Source organism: Podarcis gaigeae (genome assembly GCF_964106915.1).
Source record: "Podarcis gaigeae genome assembly, chromosome: 14".
In the NCBI taxonomy this organism is placed as follows: domain Eukaryota; kingdom Metazoa; phylum Chordata; class Lepidosauria; order Squamata; family Lacertidae; genus Podarcis; species Podarcis gaigeae.
Window position 1 is genome coordinate 16,687,237 of NC_139690.1, and position 19,823 is coordinate 16,707,059.

Sequence of the window (19,823 nt, forward strand, 5' to 3'; positions counted from 1 at the left end):
TTGGCCGACCATGCCCAGGAGAAAAGCCTCTGGTTTCTTCAGGAAGGTATATTTAAATACCTTTTTCATTTCATTATAGAACTTCATTACTTGTCTCCATTATCCACCTTGGCTCCTCAGACTCATCTCCTGCAAAGGTACTGGGTTCTGCTCTATATCTCCATTGTGAAGACAGATGCAAACAAATCATTCTGCTTCTCTGCAATCTCTTTGTCCTCCCTTGTTGTCGAAGGGTCTTCCTAGATGGTTTCCTGCTACTAATATATTTGAAGAACTTCTCCTTGTTGGTCTTTATTTTTACAGTAACGTGTTCCTCAAAGTCTTCCCCCCCAAAGCATCCCTTACTGTCTGTCTGCACTTTTTGGGCCACAGTTTGTGTTCCTTTTCATTCTCTTCATCAGGACAAGACTTCAGTTATTTGAAGGAAACCTTCTTGCCTCTAATAGCTTCTCTCACTCTACTTGTTAATCATGCCAGTGTCCTCTTGTCTCTTATGGTACTTTTCCTGGATCTGTGGTATACACTCCAGCTGAGTATCTAATAGTGTGTTTGGAGCTAAAAGCATTTTGGAGTGATTTGACCCTCTTGACTTTCCGTTTCAACATTTTTATTTTTATTTTTTAAAAACCAGTCTCCTCATTTGTTGGGATACTTCAGTCAGTAGAGCGTGAGACTCTTAAATCTATGATATTCCTCTCTCAAAATCAGATGTGACCGTGTTGGATTTTCTAGGCAATTGGCTACTTACATGTTTATTTAATATAAGAGGACTATGGTATCCACTCCCAATTGGCTCAACAATGCTCCATCTTGCACCAGGCCCTGGGTGCCACTCCAAGATGGCTTTCTCTGAAATGCTACCAGTTCCATGTGCAGGGCCAGACAGACAGGCTCAGCTTTGTGGTCTCAATATCGAAATGAGACGATGGTGTCAGGAGGAAGGGTTTGGATTCATAGGCACTGGGGAACATTATGGGGCAAGCTAGGCCTGTAGTTGAATGTTCATGAAGTAAGTTATATATTTATTAATTTATTAAACTGATATGGAAATGTGGAAAATTGAACCAAAGATTGGAAAAATGAGGGGGAAAACCCCCTGAAATTGAATGATTCACACTAGGTGCAAATTTGCGATGGGTGGAGTAGCCAGACCATAGGTTGAATGATTGATTAATGACACTCAGTTACTACAGAACGGAAATAGGCCCGAAAGCTTATTATGTCTGCCAGCAGTTGATTTAATTAAAACAGCATCTTTCTCCACAGAGATTCTTACACCCACAAGCACTTGCCACTCTTTCTCGCAATAGATAAATAATTAGTTCGCTGTACCGAAAACCTCACAACTTAGACATTGCCAACTCAGTGGTTACATCAGTTAATTAATGTCTATTGATAGACATTGCATCATGGTAAGGAACACATGATGTCCTCTGCTGCTGAATAAGTCATAGCTTTACCTTTCAAGACAGAATAGACTAAATGTAGCCACATAGGCGTTGTTGTTGTTGTTGTTGGCATTTGTCTGTCTCAAGAGACAATGGAATGCACCCCCAGGGGTGTAGTCAAACCGCAGGAGGATAACTGCGCCCAAGACTAGCTGCAGAGACTAATAATTCAGCTTGTTATTTGACTCCCACAAAGAGCTGATTCACACCCCTAGCAGATAGTACTGCGATGATGGACCAGTGGTCTGACTTGGTTCAAGGCAACTTCCTACATTCCTGAAAAAAGTGTGTTCTGCCTGTAAAAATGGTCGATTCCCACTCATCCAGACAAGCTTGGCGCCCATTCCAAGTCTCTTTTGTCAGCTCTGAAGTGGCTGCTTGCTTCTGCTCATCAATCTAAACCCGAAGGAAGCCTTGGCTGGTCTTGCAGTTGGCACAGATTCTTCTAGGTGATTCATGAGGACCGAAGTGCCTCGGCACACAAGCCACAAATTGAATTTCACCAGCTCTTCCCTTCTGCCAGTTAGGAGACAAAACAAATAGTTGCTATTTCCACCCCTGTCCTCCTCATGATCCCTTTGTTCTATCTGAAAGCTCAAGATGCTCTGATGGCGCAGATGTGTGCTTGAAATGTTTACTGCTGCTCTTCAAGCAACATGGAGAATGACCCCCTCTTAAACTCTGGTGTCGGATAATTTCCAGGTATTTGTGAAACCACGTGGAGCTGGACTCAGGAAGAGCGCACTGCTGTCCACATTCCCACCAAGATGGCGCAAGAGAGAAGTGTGTCCTGGGGAAAAAGGAGAAGAAATCACTAAGGCACTTGTGGTCTGTGGATAATCAGGTAGAGTAAGGACTCCTCACCTTCTGGAGAAGCAGGTGCCACTCTGCCAGGGAGCTGACAAGGAGAACAGGTCATTTGCAGATCAGAGAAAGGCAGTGAAACACTGGCTAACTTACAGTTAGGTAAAGGTAAAGGGACCCCTGACCATTAGGTCCAGTCATGACCGACTCTGGGATTGCGGCGCTCATCTTGCTTTATTGGCCAAGGGAGCCGGCGTACAGCTTCCGGATCATGTGGCCAGCATGACTAAGCCACTTCTGGCGAACCAGAGCAGCGTACGGAAACACCGTTTACCTTCCCGCCGGAGCGGTACCTATTTATCTACTTGCACTTTGACGTGCTTTTGAACTGCTAGGTTGGCAGGAACAGGGACCGAACAACGGCAGCTCACCCCGTTGCAGGGATTCGAACGGCCGACCTTCTGATCGGCAAGTCCTAGGCTCTGTGGTTTAACCCACAGTGCCACCTGCGTCCCTTGACTTATAGTTAGTTTCTTTATTAAGGTAGCAGAACAGAGAACACAAAGAGACTTCTAAGGGTTGCTCCTATCTAGATGAAGCGTTTGCCGGAAGTCGCTTGTCCCTATCCCTCTGTGTCAGGCCCCTTCCTCTGTCTACAGCAGGGTCCCCAAACTAAGGTCCATGGGCCGGATAAGGCCAGAGGGACTTGTTTATCCGGCCCGCGGCAACCCCTGCCGCCTGCTGCCGCTGCCCACTCTTACCGGTGCTGTGCTGCACAGCTGGCCAGGTCCGGGTCGGTAGAGCACTAGAAATAGCTTGTGGACATGTGTTATTTGCTCATGCACAAGTGTTATTTCCAGTGCACATCCGAGTCAGAGGAGGCCCATGCACATATGCACAAGCTATTTCCGGTGCTTCTCTGACCCGGAAGTGCGCTGGAATTAGCTTGTGCGCACGCATATGGGCACGCGCTCCCCCGCCCTCCGGCCCGCTTCACGATCGGTGCTGGAGACACCGGCCCAAGGCGTGGTAAGTTCGCTGACCCCTGGTCTACAGCAAGCCCCAAGGGACCCTTTCTGTTTCTAAAGGTTAAGGGACCCCTGACCATTAGGTCCAGTCGTGGCTGACTCTGGGGTTGTGGCGCTCATCTCGCTTTATTGGCTGAGGGAGCCGCTGTACAGCTTGCAGGTCATGTGGCCAGCATGACTAAGCCACTTCTGGCGAACCAGAGCAGTGCACGGAAACGCCGTTTACCTTCCCGCCAGAGTGGTACCTATTTATCTACTTGCACTTTGACGTGCTTTTGAACTGCTAGGTTGGCAGGAGCAGGGACCGAGCAATGGGAGCTCACCCCGTCGCGGGGATTTGAACCGCCAACCTTCTGATCGGCAAGTCCTAGGCTCTGTGGTTTAACCCACAGCGCCACCCGCATCCCTCACTTCTGTTTCTACCTGGCCCTTTATTTGGTAACATGCCATAGACGGCTTGTTTTGGAAGTGGGGAGGGGGCTTGCAGGCTGTCAGCAGAGAAGCTGTCAGAGTGGCTCTGTGTTGGAACTGCCAAGTCTGATTCCTCTCTCTGCCCTGTGCTGGGGCACCTGCCTGTTTCCTCCTCTTCATCATCTTTCAAGCTCCCAGTCTCCAGTGCTTCCCAGCTCTTCCCTTCTTCTGGGGTGTGGCTGGTTTCTCACCTCCAGGATCCAGGAGTCAAATCCTCTCCCTCTGTACTTTCCCTGGGGGGCTCTTGGTCAGGCAGTTGTCACCATTCTCCCTCATCCATCCAGTCCCTGACACACCCACTGGCAGTCACTTCTGCATGATGTAGGAGCTGCCCTATACTATGTCAGATAAATTGGTCCATTTACCTTGGTTTCATCTTCTCTGACTGGCAGCAGTTCTCCGGGTCTTCAGACAGGTGTGTCTCCGAGCCTTACCTAGCAATGTTGGGGATTATACCTGGGAGCTTTTCCATGCAAAACAGATGCTCTACCACAACCGAGTCTTCTTGCTCAGTTCCAATAGCATGAGCTCAGCATCTCCCACACTGCATGTTCCCCTGTAAACATAACCACAATTTATTGGTTGCCAAGAGTGGACCCTTACCCTCGTATCAGTTCAGAGGGAATGAGAGGTACACAGAGGTGCTAAGATAGGGGTGCCATATTTCAAAAAGTGAAAATCCAGGGACACACACACACACATGGTTTGTGAGCTCTTTTTAATGAAATTCACCAAAATCTACATTTCCGCCATACACCTGGATTTCCCCCGACATTTCAGCGATTTCCGCCCGGACGTTCTTTACAAGTGCTGAATATTGGCTATGTCCGAGAAATTCTGGACATTTGGCAACCCTAGCTAAGACCTTTCTATGAGCGAACATGAAGGTGGCTGATGAAGGTGCCTTTTTCCATTTTAAGGGGGCAGCTGAATGTGGTGGGGGCACACCCATGCCCTTTTGTGGTCCAGTCACCTTTTCTGCTCTTTTAGATGTGGCAGCCATTTTGTGTTACACCATGTCCCCACAGCAGCCATTTTTTGACTGGCATCTGCAGCACTTCAGCAAAACTTCGAATGTGCCCACATGCCCAAAAAAGTTGGCAGCACCTCTCCTTGAGGGCCACAGGTTCCCCATCCCTGGTGATAAGATGAATGATAAAATATATATAAATAAGGAAATAAATCACCCACATACACACTCACACCCCTTTACAATGGTACCTCGGGTTAAGTACCGGGTACTTAATTCGTTCCGGAGGTCCGTTCTTAACCTGAAACTTTTCTTAACCTGAAGCACCACTAATGGGGCCTCCTGCTGCTGCCGCACTGCCAGAGCACAATTTCTGCTCTCATCCTGAAGCAAAGTTCTTAAGCCAAGGTACTATTTCTGGGTTAGCGGAGTCTGTAACCTGAAGCGTATGTAACCCGAGGTACCACTGTACTTGTATTTCTAAATAGTTGTTCGCTTTTGCAGGAATCTAGAGGAGGCTCACACATAAAACCAGTTACTTCTTTTATTGTCTTCTTTTGGATGCAGAACCCCTCCTCATTGTGTTGGGCGAGATACACATCAGGGTGTATTGACGCTGAAAAGAATAAATCCCTCTAACTGTGTTACTTTGGGCTTGAAATTGCATTGTGAAACATCATCATCAGCTGATATCCTCTACAAAGCTACATCCCTAAATGTGGATGCCGATTTGGACAGATGAACTACTTATCTTAATATACATGTTGCAATTAGGATGGATGGATAATGCTTATCATTACAGTGAACTGACATCCCCCCCCCCTTTCTGTTATATTTGCAATAAAAATCTGTCTGTATAAATGTACTGACCTAGATCCCAGCTTCAATTTCTGCACCTTTAGCCTGAAGGGCACAGTTAGAGCAGATTAGGCATGTGTCAATATGGTGTCTGCAAATTGGCTCCCACAAGAACTGAGCTGCTCATTGTTCCCAGCTAACACTGTCTAATAATAATCCATTTTCTCCCCATTTCGGAATAGCGAGCTGCATTTGCATTCAAAATGATTTTAACAAATACAGCACAAGGAGGCAGCGCCTGGTGCAAAATGAACTGGGAATCGTTTCACGCATTTGGGGTTGTTAACAAAGTGAGCCAGCCTGCCTGCCTATTGGATGCCATCTGTCCTGTTATTGACAGCCCTGTCAAGGAAGGGGAGGGAGAAGATCTTGAGAGAGTTGGCAGCTGCCCAGCTTGCCTCCGTTCTGCTTTCTAGTGTTTCCATAACAGATGTTCTGCCACATGCCCGGGGTTGCTGCAGAAGAGTTGATGTGTGCACTCAAAAATAGGTGATTTTCTTTTAAGGCACAAGAGATGGTCTCTCACCTTCTGCAAGGCAGGTTTCGAAGATAGGAGTGCATCTGCGGGAGAGAATCCTGCCTTGACTTTTATTTTTATTTCCCTCAGAGATGGGGGGAGATTTGGAAGCGAGGCATGGTTGCCCACCGGATTGAATTCTGGCAAGCAGGCAGCACTGTTTGTTGCGAGCAAGACCTTCTTGTTTGATTCTAGGGGAGGCTGGTCGAAGAAGGGCACTGCCACACTGACCTCACTCTGCCCACCAACTACCTGTGCTCTTACCTGCAACCAGCCCAGAGGGTGGCACTATTTGTCAGCTTCCTCCTCCTAAGTCTCAGTCTCGCCTCTGTATAACTCAGCAGTACAGAGGGTGAGGGCAAAACTAGAATTAGCTGGGTCCCCCTGTCTTCCATCCTGCTCACCCTCAAAATTCCCTCTTGCCAATGCCTGTTGGTTGATTGTAGAAGGAAGCTCCCTCCAGGGCCTGTTTGAGACATTTACTTCCTGAGGCAAAGGATAAGAATGCACCTTCCTCTTTAAGAGGTGATATCTGGTGCCCTAGTGATGTATGGAAGTGAGAGCTGGACCATAAAGAAGGTTGATCACCTTGAATTGATGCTTTTGAATTCTGGTGCTGGAGGAGACTCTTGAGAGTCCCATGGACTGCAAGAAGATCAAACCTATCCATTCTTTAAGGAAATCAGCCCTGAGTGTCACAGGAAGGACAGATCGTGAAGTTGAGACTCCAATACTTTGGCCACCACATGAGAAGAGAAGACTCCCTGGAAAAGACCCTGATGTTAGGAAAGATGGAGGGCACAAGGAGAAGGGGACGGCAGAGGACGAGATGGTTGGATAGTGTTCTCGAAGCTACGAACATGAGTTTGACCAAACTGCGGGAGGCAGTGGAAGACAGGAGGACCTGGCGTGCTCTAGTCCATGGGGTCACAAAGAGTCGGGCACGACTAAACAACTAAACAACAACAACATCTGGTGCCCAAGATTAGGCGGCCTGGCACATGTGTGTGACGCAATGCACACGACGCATGGCACATGCATGGTGTCACATTGTCTGGAGGAGCCTGAGTGTGGAGCCCAGCGTGGCTTCCTCTCTCACACCCAAGAGAAGCCAACCACTGACCCACTCCATGCTCAGCTTCCTTTGTCCGCTCAACAACATGCTCAGCTTCCTTTGTCCGCCAGCAGATTTTGAGGGGGCCCAACACACCTCTGCCCCTACGAGCTGGTGCGCCTGCCCTCTTTCCACATACAGAAGTGAACTGAATGAGTAGTTGAATCTAACTGTAACATTGATGACAGGGCAACATCCTCAGGGCATCAGGTCAACTTATGGGTGGCAGACCAAGCTGCGTGACACCCAGAACAACTCAGTCCTCCTCTGACAGAGGTGAGGAGCAAGGGAGGAACTGCTGAGGCAGTTGGCACTGCTGCCCTCCACACCCACAAAAAACCCCCACACCCATCTGTCATCTCAGGCGGTCACCTCACTCCGTCTAATGGTAGAGCTGGTCTTGGCTTCTTCACAGATGGAAGAGGCTTCTTGGACAGAAATAAGTTGAGCACTGCCTATTTTGCAATGCTGGGAGTATCTTTTGCTGCCAGGACATCTCCCGCGATTCCCTGGAGGCAAAAGATGTTGCCAGCATCTCTATGCTGCCATCACTTTACTTCAGGGTTAGGGAACATCAGGCCTTTGTGGAGGCCAAATGCAACCTTTCACCAGTCAGCCCCCTCTCCTCAGGCCACATCCCTCACCAGCCCTGATTTGTACCCTCCCTGAGTGTTTTTGCCTGGATGGAATGTGTCCTTGAACTAAGGAAAATGTTTCTTGCTTCCCTGGCTGGAGGATGAAGAGGGGCGCATGAGTGCAGAAACTAGCCCACTGTACAACAAAGTTAAAATTTGCATCTCAGCCGGGAATGCTGCCCTTGAGCTGAAAAAGGTCCTCCACTCATTTGACTTAATTCTATCCAGGAAGGATGAGAAATCCAGCATGCCTCACCTGTTTCAAGACAGCCCTCCTCACCTGCCTGGTATATAGACTTCTTTGCACCAAGGTGAGGTTTTTATTTATGGGAAGGGGTAATGGGCAGTATAGGTGATTGGGCTCTTCCTGCAAAAAATAATAATTAAAAAATAATTGGGGGTGGAGAAGGCATCAGGGAGAGAGGAATGAAGAACCTCCTCATGTTCTGATTGCCTATGGAGCACCAGCAACTGAAAATGGGGAGAGGTGAATTAGGGAAGGTTTGATGAATCATGGAAGGATATTGGACGCTCATCCAGCCCTCTGGAACCAGTTACCAACTAAAATTAGACAGTTGCCCAGCATTATGATGCTTAGATACCTACTGAAGATGATTAAGAAGTTTCTCCCTGAGGTGCGACCCAATCATTTATGAAAGGCGAATTGTACATCTGTGGGAATGGCTTTATTTTTACAATTTGTGTGAAATTTTAGCTCATTGTTATCCTGTTGTACTCAGGCTATGGAATGGTTTATCAATTTCTAATAATAATAATAATAATAATAATAATAATAATGCCCTTAATTGGGAGTTGGATGGGGTCTGGTTCACTTTGGAATGCCTCCAAAGAATCCTTATTTATTAATTTTCCCTTTTATTTTGGAGGAGGGAACAGCATGTCATCGTCTGAGGCAATACGACGAGAGCTTGAGAAAGTTTGTCCACTGCTAATTCTGTATTCTGCCCTTCACCCTTCCCCAGCCTGACCTAAATCCTCTCCCCTCCAAATCGCCATGCACATGCTACCTTAGGAGAGCCAGGGATCCATTTTGACATCCCTTCTGCATCCACCACTCGCCCTGGTCTTTCTGAATCTGACGTTATCCACCCAGATGCTAACAACAACAGCAAGATACCGCAAAGAACTTGTAATTGTGTAGCGTGTGACTGTTTGTTTGTTGCATTTTGTATTATTACCTCCTGCTTTGCATAATCCCAACAAATGATGTCGTTCATTCTGCTTCTGTGTAATTCAAGCAAGGTGTGAAGACATTTCAGCAAGCACAGACGGTGCTTTTTAGATCCTTAAAAAAAGAAAAAAGCGATTGCTTCCCTTTGGTCCTTCTGTCTGTCAAGCTTCGTTGGCTGTCAATGAGGTGGCAGAACAGAGTTATCATCTGCCTGCAGCAAGACCTGTTACTGCTGATAGGCGAAGGGATTTCTTTCCCCCCTGTAGCAATAAAATGGAGACAGACAGAGAGGCAAATTCAAGCATGCAACATACAACAGCCTATATATCTTCTTAGCAAAAGCAGTCTGTGTGCACTTTCTGTTTCAGGAACTTGGACGTTCAAAATGCTTAACAGGATTATCTTGTAGAGGCTGTGTGGGTGTGTGAACAGGATGACAACGGGGCATCGTTTAGATAAATTCTCTACTTCCCAAGGATGATTTTGGTGAGGCAAATTCTGTGCTGTGGAAAGATGCTTCCCCCCCCCCACAAAAAATAACAAAAATGATACTGTGGTGTAATTAGTTTGGGAAAAACCATAGCTCAGTGCTAGAGCAAGTGTAGGAGATCCTGGATTCAATCTCCACTATCTTCATATAGGGCAGGGAAATAATAATAATAATAATAATAATAATAATAATAATAATAATACACAACCTTGATGGCAGAAAGTGAGGAGGAATTAAAGAACCTTTTAATGAGGGTGAAATAGGAGAGCGCGAAATATGGTCTGAAGCTCAACATCAAAATAACTAAGATCATGGCCACTGGTCCCATCACCTCCTGGCAAATAGAAGGGGAAGAAATGGAGGCAGTGAGTGATTTTACTTTCTTGGGCTCCATGATCACTGCAGATGGTGACAGCAGTCACGAAATTAAAAGACACCTGCTTCTTGAAAGAAAAGCAATGACAAACCTAGACAGCATCTTAAAAAGCAGAGACATCACCTTGCCAACAAAGGTCCGTATAATTGAAGCTCTGGTTTTCCCCGTAGTGATGTATGGAAGTGAGAGCTGGACCATAAAGAAGGCTGATCGCTGAAGAATGGATGCTTTTGAATTCTGGTGCTGGCGGAGACTCTTGAGAGTCCCATGGGCTGCAAGAAGATCAAACCTCTCCATTCTGAAGCCCTGAGTGCTCACTGGAAGGACAGATCCTGAAGCTGAGGCTCCAATACTTTGGACCATAAAGAGCTAGATGGACCAATTGTCTGATTCAGTACAGGGCAGCTTGTGATGATCTATCATGAAGTCGCTGGTCACGTCGCCTGAGATATGTCTGCAGGCAGAAAGAACAAAGATCCTCAGCATCGCCTTCTAATAGATTCTGGCCACAAACAAATCACACACACCCTCCACACGCAAGTCACCCATGATAATACTGAATTTTTGGGTTTCCCCCCTCTAGTCATATTCCAAAATTTGGCCGTGTAGTAAATCGATCCGTCAAATAATAAGTATGTCAAGGAAAATAAAATAAATATTCGAGAAGAAGAAGAGGAGTTTGGATTTGATATCCCACTTTACTACTACCCTAAGAAGTCTCAAATCAACTAAGAATCTCCTCCCCCCCCACAACAAACACTCTGTGAGGTGAGTGAAGCTGAGAGACTTCAGAGAAGTGTGACTGGCCCAAGGTCACCCAGCAGCTGCATGTGGAGGAGCGGGGAATCGAACCCGGTTCACCAGATTATGAGTCCACTGCTCTTAACCACTACACCACACGGGCTCTCGGTCTTAAGGAACTTAAGACAGTGCACAACGTTCCTCTGCTCCCACATCACTACAACCCTGTGAGGTAGGTTACACTGCGGGTAGTGACCATCTCAGGCCATCCTGGGAGTTTCATCGCTAAACAAGAATTTGAATCCAAATCCTCAAAGTGGCTTTTAGCAATTATGTTCATGTCTTCTGAACCATAGATCAGCGGTCTTTTGTAGAGAGGCTTTTGATGTTTTATATCTTCATTGTAAGAAACAGCAACACACCAAGCTCATGCAGAGATGTGGGGTGATTGACTGGTGCTATGGTTCTAGACAAGGAAAGGTAAATGGTTCACTGCTATGGATGCAGACATCTGCCACCCAGCAGCAAATGTTAATCTCTTTTTGCAGATGACCAAATGTTAAAAATGCAGGTAAGGAATAAAAGTTTAATGCCTGTGAAATGATTGGGAACTCTGGAAAAGACACAGCATATGGTATATATAATTCCAAGTGATAAAAAGATAAGCACTGCAAAGTATTTATGATTATGGAAGGGGGCTATAGTCCTGAAATCTGTCATACATAAACTAAACCAGAAAATGAGCTTTGAATCCGATCACAGGCAACAATCATACCAGGGATTGCATTGAACAAATGAGAACCACTGTTTATAACAGTTCGGGAGCATTTTGTGAAAATAAAGGGAATACAATTGTGGTTTAACTGACAAAAAGCAGAAAAGGTGCACTCTTGTCTACTGTGAGAATATCAGATAGTGAGACTTGTGAATGCCAAACAGAACACACACACACACGGGTGCACAAGTATTTGTGCATAGGTACGCACTTATGTGTGTAGGCATGCGAACACATTCACACTCATACACAACCCTCGTTGTAGTTGAGGATACATGATTGCAAACATTCCACTTGCTTAGTCAATCTCAATATCCACACCGATTCCGATACTGTCTGAAGGCTGTCAATCACCTCCAAGTGACAATTCTGACTTAAAGGGCAAAATAAAAAGGGTCTGCATCCTTTCATATGCCATATTTCACATGTATGTGCAGGCTCAGTTATGTAGACATATTAGCTGCTGCAAGAAGCCTCCTAGCTCTTAGCCACATCAGAACAAAGTGACAGGATTATTTATAAAGACACAGTTCTCCCTGCCCCAAGCCATTCAGCAAATACATAGAACAATATATATATATATTAAAAACCCCATTCTTACCTTTTGGATCAGAGGCAGGGGCCAATGGTTCAGGCCCCTACATGTGGTTAACCAGCATACTAGGACACAGACCATGCTCTCTGCCTGCAGGTGATGCTTGTGATGTAGATACTGGACCACTTTTTGACAGCTGATAGTCTGGGAGAGAGGCTGGAGTTATTTAGCATCTTTGCATTCACGGCAAGTCAGACCGTGCAGCGGGAGCATCTATATTTAATTTGGCAGTCGCTCTGGATGACCTCAAAGGCTTTTTCATTTTCTTGCTCTGCTTCTCTCTCTCTCTCTCTCTCTCTCTCTCTCTCTCTCTCTCTCTCTCTGCCTTCGTCTTCATTGCTTAGCAACAATCAAGGGTGAACTTGCTCTTAAGCCAAGCACCACTACAGATATGGCTCCGATCTCTGCCGGCTGAGTGCATCCTAGCCAACCTTTCCTTTTCGCGTCTCCCACCACTTGGCATTTCTCTCCACCCTTTCCTGTCTTGCTCTTCCACTCAGGCAGAAGTTTTCACTCTTTCCCCCCTCCCAATTTCAAACACATTGCAGTAGATGGGGAGGCAGCTTCTAAAACAAACGGCAAGGCAGCGGTGGAGCAAGGAGTTTTATTGGATGCCAATAGCCCTGATGCAGCTAGGTGAATGCAAGGTTGGACTGCACAACTGAGTAACAGCCAGGAAGGGCGGAGTGTCAGGAAGTGGTTAACCCCTGCTTTTCCTTGAAATTAATTCCTGGACTTGATAAGAGCCCATATAATTAGGACTATCAATGACAACAAGTCATGATGGCTATGCTTGGCCTCCACAGTTGGAGACAGTAATGCTTCAAAATATCACTTTTTGGAAACCAAATGAGGGGAGAGTACTCCTATGCTCAAATCCTGCTTGCAGGTTTCCCACAAGAGTTTGGATTTGATACCCCACTTTATCACTACCCTAGGGAGTCTCAAAGTGGCTAACAAACTCCTTTCCCTTCCTCCCCCACAACAAACACTCTGTGAGGTGAGTGGGGCTGAGAGACTTCAGAGAAGTGTGACTGGCCCAAGGTCACCCAGCAGCTGCATGTGGAGGAGCGGGGAATCGAACCCAGTTCACCAGATTATGAGTCCACCGCTCTTAACCACTACACCACATCTGGTTGGCCACTGTGAGAACAGAATGCTGACCTTTGGCCTTATCCAGCAGCCTCTTCATAGGCAGGGCCGTCTTACCCATAGGTGCTAGGGGTGTGGGGCACCCGGGCTCTGGGCTCTAAGGGGCGCCAGGCCGAGAGTCCGGGGCCTGAGAGTTGAGCCAGGGAAGAGCCTGCCCGTCGGTCAGAGTGCTGCAGCAGGATCTTCTGCTGCGGACGGCTCTCCACCACGAGTTTGGGGACGACCGAGCCAGTGAGATGCTGAGGTGGCCGGCCAGCTCTGCCCTCCTGCGCACCTGGGACTGGGTAACCTGGGGTGGGTGGGAGCTGGGCGGATCTTTGCACCCTGGCACTGCATATGCTTAAGACAGCCCTGTTCGTATGTTCCTATGTGCAAATCTGCTGCCTTATAGGAGTGCTGGCTACTCGGACTCCTGTAAATACACCAATAATTGCAAAAGTCGTTATCACTTCCCAGTGATCTGTCCTCTATGAGAAATTAGAACACACAAGGATCTCTGGCGCCAGAACTTCTCAATGCTCAGAGAACGTGCCCCTGCATTAGACTTTTTTTAACCTGCCATTTAACGTGGAAGACCTTGCGAGAACAATCTGGTGGCCTCTCGACAGCAGTACTTAGAACGATCACCTGTGCGAACCCACATTGTTTTGAAGCCCATTCAAAGTTGCCTAAAGGAGCTGCCTGTCAAGTTCATTCAGTCGCTAAGCTGGATTTCATTGAACAGCTAATTCTCTCCCACTCTCTTTTCTCTCGGCCACCTAATGGATCAAGCAAGTTCAAGTGGAGATAAATGGATACAAGAGGCTAGCAAATAACTAAGCATCACAGCATCCTCTGCTGATACGCTTAGCTGAGGTTTTAGCTCCTAAACCTTGCAAAATCCAGCACCCTGCCGCTCCTCCTAAGGATTAAGAACAGGCTGTAAACTAGCTATACTCCTGATTCTCAAGAGAATCAAAATGATAAGAAATAGCAACGGGCAAGGAATGTGTTTTAAATGCATATATACATAAAATGTGGCCGTTCCAACCTGAACAACCTTTGCTTGTATCCCACTGCCTCTTGCACTGAGTATCCCCTTATGTCTAATCCACTTGTGCATTAAAAAAAGCTATTATGTGCAACATTTAATGCAAAAAGTATTGTATTATATTATAAGCCTCCTTTTGAGCATGATCACCCCACCCACCTGTCCTCAATGTTAGAGCCTCAGGACCGAAAATGAATTTTCCCCTCCCAACCTCCCATATTTCCCACATGGGTGGGGTGGGATGGAGGAAGGCTTACTTATGTATATGACACCTACAATAATGCATTTAATAATATGTATAATTAGCTATAATTGTGTTTTTAGCAGAAAATGCAATTTTTGGGGGCTGCGATCTTGCATGGTGCCCTAAAACATGCATTTTGGGGCACCATGTCCCCCAGCCTGCTTTTTTTGGGGGGAGGGGAAAACTGTGGTGCAAAACCACGCAAGATCACAGCAACCAAAATGGCCGCTGTGCTCTTGTGATAGAAAACAGGAAGATGGCATTGGGGAAGATGGCGTCCCATATTTTGGCTTCAAATTGTGTTTGTGTGTGTTATGTATTTCACACGTACGTGCAGGAATTTCACAAGGTGGAGTTTGGTGGGCATCTTTAGGTACTTTTAAGATGAAAGCTGAGACCCAAGACTTGTCTTCCAGGTTGTAGGACCTGTTGGCTGGGTAAGAATCACCTTTGGGGCGACCTCCCTACCCACCCTGCGGTGTGTCTTTGACAGGGGCGGGGGTGAAGTTAAAGCCACCCACTTTTATGTGCTAAAGTTAGCTAGGTTCCTGCACAGGCACCCAGCAAAGAAATTGCATGAAACTAAATATATGTGGCTCCATGTTTTACCCAAGCTCGCCCTGTGTTACACTCCTTTATTTCATGGCTGCAGTCAGAACTACAGCTGTCATTAGACCCAATTTGCATGCATGATTTGCTTCTCGAAGCATCAACGGCTGAATTTATCTGGAGACAGGAAGGTCAGAAAAGTTTAATTGATTGTATAATGCAATTTAAAAAGACTGGCAGGGAATCTCGGGCAATTTTGGGACAGCTGCCTGCCAAACCTAAAACGCACAGCAGCTGCGACAGCAGTGGGATTATGATGAGCTACACACACACATTTGCAATATCATGCAAAACGGGATTGGGCAGACACTTGAAAATGGGCAGCAAAAAGTATGCAGGGGTTCCAAACACACGGAGTTGGACTTAATGCTAGTCCCAGTCAGAGCAAACCATTGAAGCTATCTTTCATTAATTTCAGTGGGTCTACTCTGAGTTGGATTACCATTGGGTACAACTCCATGTAACTGGGGCAAAATATTTGACCATTTTCAACCTGGATCCTGGCCTGCTAATGGGGCTTAGATGGACTTTAGTAGCTTTGGAGGACAGTAGTTCTAGGGCAGGAACCGGGTACTTCAGGCTTGGGGGCTAAACTTCAAGGTCTCTCTGCCTGGCCCTCAAGACTCTCTCCAGTAGGGTTGCTACCCATCTCCTGTCCCATTTGGGCTTCAAACAGGACAGCTTTCTCCCATACTCGTGCTTGGCCAACCCAAAATGGTGGTTGCATTGCTGTTGGTGCAGCTGATGAGCAGTCTGGCCCTGTGTGAGCGACAAAAGAGAGAAGGGGGAAGGAACAACCTCCTTCCCCTCTGTCAGGCTCCAGGGAATCGGCTTAGTAAATAAGAAGAGATCAAATGAAAGGAACGTCTTACCAGTTAGATTCTTTAATAATCACAGTGAGAAAACAAACACCATGTCTACTAGAAATGGTGGTGCTCCCAATTAAGGCTCACTCTCCCCCTCCATCTCTATTAATCTACATCACTCCTACATCTTGTAATCTGAGTTTGTACCTTCTGCGCTTTCTGTTCTAACATTTTCTGAGCTCTCTGTGTCTTTGGAGATGTAGGGTGGGTGCTGTCCAGAGACTGTGAATCTGTTAACACTCTCTCTTCCAGTGTCACTTCTCCTAGCTGTTCCCCATCCAGTATTTCCCAGCTTCTGCCTTCTGAACTATGCCCCTCTGCAAACCACTGTTCCAAATCTACACTGTCCTCCTGCTCCTGGGATGATTCAGGATCAGGAGGAGGGGGTGGCTCCCACCATTCTTCCTCAGTGCAGCCCTCCTCAGCACGGTCCCTGACACTCTCCCTCACCCCTCTTTCCTTTCTCCCCGCTGGTACTCCTCCTCAGCCACTGCCTGCCAGTCTAGCCTGGTGCATTGCTGCTCGGCTCTCTCCGCCACCCCGACCTGACCTCTCCTCTTCCCTCCTCCTCCTCCTCCTTTGTGCTCAAGTCTCTTCTGACGCAAACATGGCAAGAGGCTGGACCTGTGGCTTAAGTTGCCTATGGGAGCCGACGTCTACCCCTGTCCCCTGCCTGTCCCGCATTTTGCCTGACCAAATGTGGCAACCTTAGATACAGAGCTGGCCTTACTTGTGCACAGCCTTCTCAATTCAGGCCCCTGGCTTCCATCCAAACCAGACTGGATCCAGCCCTGAATCCATTCAGGGGGTGGGACTAACGTTTCAGGGATGCGGGTGGCACTGTGGTCTAAACCACTGAGCCTTTTGGGCTTGCCGATCAGAAGGTGAGCGGTTCAAATCCCCACAATGGAGTGAGCCCTCGTTGCTCTGTCCCAGCTCCTGCCAATCTAGCAGTTTGAAAGCATGCCAGTGCAAGTAGATAAATAAGTACCGCTGTGGTGGGAAGGTAAACGGTGTTTCCGTGCACTCCGGCTTCTGTCACGGTGTCCCGTTGTGCCAGAAGCAGTTTAGTCATGCTGGCCACATGACCCAGAAAGCTGTCTGTGGACAAACGCCGGCTCCCTCGGCCTGAAAGTGAGATGAGCGCCACAACCCCATAGTCGCCTTTGACTGGACTTAATCGTCCAGCGGTCCTTTACCTGTACCTTACTAATGTTTCATTAGAATTTTAACCCCCAACTAAACATATGGTTGGGAGGGGGAAGAAGGAGGTGCTGCATCTCTTCCCCTGTCCCCCTCCTGACCGAGGGCAGGAGCATTCAATCCTACTGAATGCTGCTTCCTGAGTGTGTTCCTGGGCATCGCCCAACTGCAGGCCAATTCCACCCCACACTGGAAAATATTCTTAAATGCTGTCTATATTCTGACTGAGCCCTACACAGGAAGGCCTGACCACGGGCCCTGTAAAAACGCCTGCTTTCCATCCCCAACAAGGCTCCCTTTCACAAGCCACCTTCCCCCCACATTCTTACGCAAATAGTTCTATTTTAATAGCCAAAACCCATATAGCCCCCCAAAATAAAACAGATCCGCAATGTTTTAGGAAATGTAAAACTAATTGCTTTCCTTGTTCCTCACGAGGTTGCCAGGCCTTTCGTGTACTTAGGGCCCCGCTGGAATCAACCCACAGAAGAACACTCCTTTGTGGTATGTAAAATGAGGTGAAGGGAGATGGCTGCTGGGTTTATTATTACTGTTATTATTATTATTAAAGCAGGGCCCTCGCTGCCACCACCACCACCTAGCTCCAACTTCTTAAACACTTAAGTAAATATATTAGTTTGGCTCACCTCTGGGGATTGGGTTGGACAAGAGAAGCATTCTCTGCTGGTTAGAGTCTGATAATCCCACTTATGCTGAGACGGCAAAGGTAATAAAGCCAATGTTAATGGTGACTTCAGCGAGAATAGGGGGGTGCCTGCACTACGATGTGCCTGGCGATTTCTCCAGTCCAGTGTAAACTCTTTTGCACTTAAGCACTTCTGCACTTAACCAAATGGTCCTTGTTCACCTCATCTTGTTCCCCCTACCCAGTGGCATTGCAACGGGGGGCAGGGGGGCGGTGTGCCCCGGGTGCCTGTGGGGGTGATAAGAAGTCAGCCCGCAGGGGCTCGTGGCAGCGCAAGCAGCCACCGCGCCACCGCAGCTGCATGTGGAGGATCCTCCGTTCGTGGCTGCAGCCTCGAGCAGAGGATCCTGGCACCATCCGTACGGCACTGGAGCGGCGCTGCCAGCAAACCACTATGTACAGCGCATGTGTGGCGTCGCTACGTACGGTGCATGCGTCATACGTAGTGATGCCGCACATGAGCCCTATGTAGCGACGCCCGCCCCAGGTGTCACGACAGCTTCCTTCGCTACTGCCCCTACCATGAATGCAAGCGCCCCCTCTTTGTGTAGTGGGCATTTCCTCTTCGGCTCTGGCTCTGAAAGACATACAGAGAGCTCTGGTCCTGCAGCTTGACTCTCTCTATGGCTTAAAAACAGGGTGGATAAAAATTGATGATTTTTTTGATTTAAAACGGATTTTTTAAAATTTAAATTGGATTTTTTAAAATAAAATGCTTTTGGAGGAAAAAAATTTCTGATGGTTGTTTTCTATTTAAGTTACAGTATAGTCCATAGGCTATTCACCAGGAAATAAGGATTTGTTTTAAGTTTTTCATATGTGCTAAAATTCAGTCTAAACTTCTTCGTCGTCTTCTTCTTCTTCTTCCTCCTCCTCCTCCTCCTCCTCCTCCGCAAAAAATTGTTTAACCACATCAGTTTACAAACATGGACACATATGCTATAATGTTCTTGTTTTAGTTAAATACATTGTTTAAATTGTTATAGAGGAAATTTTATTTTTCTCCTTCCAATAAAGTACAGCATAAAAGTTGTCCAAATATACACAGTTAACTTATTAAACCTTGCAATAATTTCATAATTATCTGTCTATGTATTTCTAAGAGTATAACCAAATCAGTAATTTTTGATATAACTGTAAAAACTGCTCTGAAAAATTATTATTCCAAAAATGAAACCTTCCTCTGGTTGTAAATATTAAGGTTATACCAGCAAGAATGAGTCTTTCTGTGAAAAAATAATGATTTTAATCAAGTGATTCAACTAGTGATTCAAATCGCGAATTTAATCGTGATTTAAATTGATTTGGTTTAGAATAAAGTTTAAGATACTTACAGATTCTAAAGATAGAGGGGGATTTGCTCTGCCAGAATTGAAATTATATTATGAATCAGCAGCTTTTTGCTGGTTGAAGGAATGGCTACTTCTTGAAAACACTGACGTTTTAGATATTGAAGGTTATGATAATGCATTTGGATGGCATGCATATCTGTGGTATGGCAAGGTTAAGGTACATAAGTCTTTTAAAAACCATATTGTCAGAAAAGCATTGTTTAATGTATGGTCGAGGTATAAAGATCTTTTGGAAAGGAAAACCCCAAGGTGGCTCTCACCCATGGAGGCCAAAGCGCTGAAAAGAATTAATATGGAGACAAAATGGCCAAAGTATTGGGAAATTTTGGAAGAGGAAGGTGGTAAATTGAAACTGCAGAGTTATGAGAAACTTAAAGATAAGGTGCGAGACTGGTTACATTACTTTCAAATAAGAGAAGCATATAATCAGGACAAGAAAGTGGGCTTCCAGGTGGAAAAATCAAAGTTAGAGACAGAGTTGTTAGAACCCAATGTTAAGGTATTGTCAAAAATGTACAACTTGCTGTTGAAGTGGAACACGGAGGAAGAAACGGTAAAATCAGCAATGATAAAATGGGCACAAGATATAGGATATAATATTATGTTTGCTGACTGGGAGAAGTTATGGACCACCGGGATTAAATTTA

At 46.4% G+C, this 19,823-nt stretch overlaps 2 long non-coding RNA genes across 2 annotated transcripts in view; both read right to left on the reverse strand.

The window, feature by feature from the left end:
* The window catches only part of LOC310831832, a 301,862-nt gene that overhangs the window by 225,390 nt on the left and 56,649 nt on the right, over positions 1-19,823 (reverse strand). The gene's annotated exons all lie outside the window — the stretch shown is intronic.
* On the reverse strand, positions 333-12,594 carry LOC310831807. Its single transcript, XR_014557971.1, has 4 exons — positions 12,021-12,594; positions 9,045-9,297; positions 4,117-4,307; positions 333-2,238 (listed from the first exon to the last, which is right to left on the reverse strand). It is a non-coding gene; the product is annotated as an uncharacterized lncRNA (long non-coding RNA).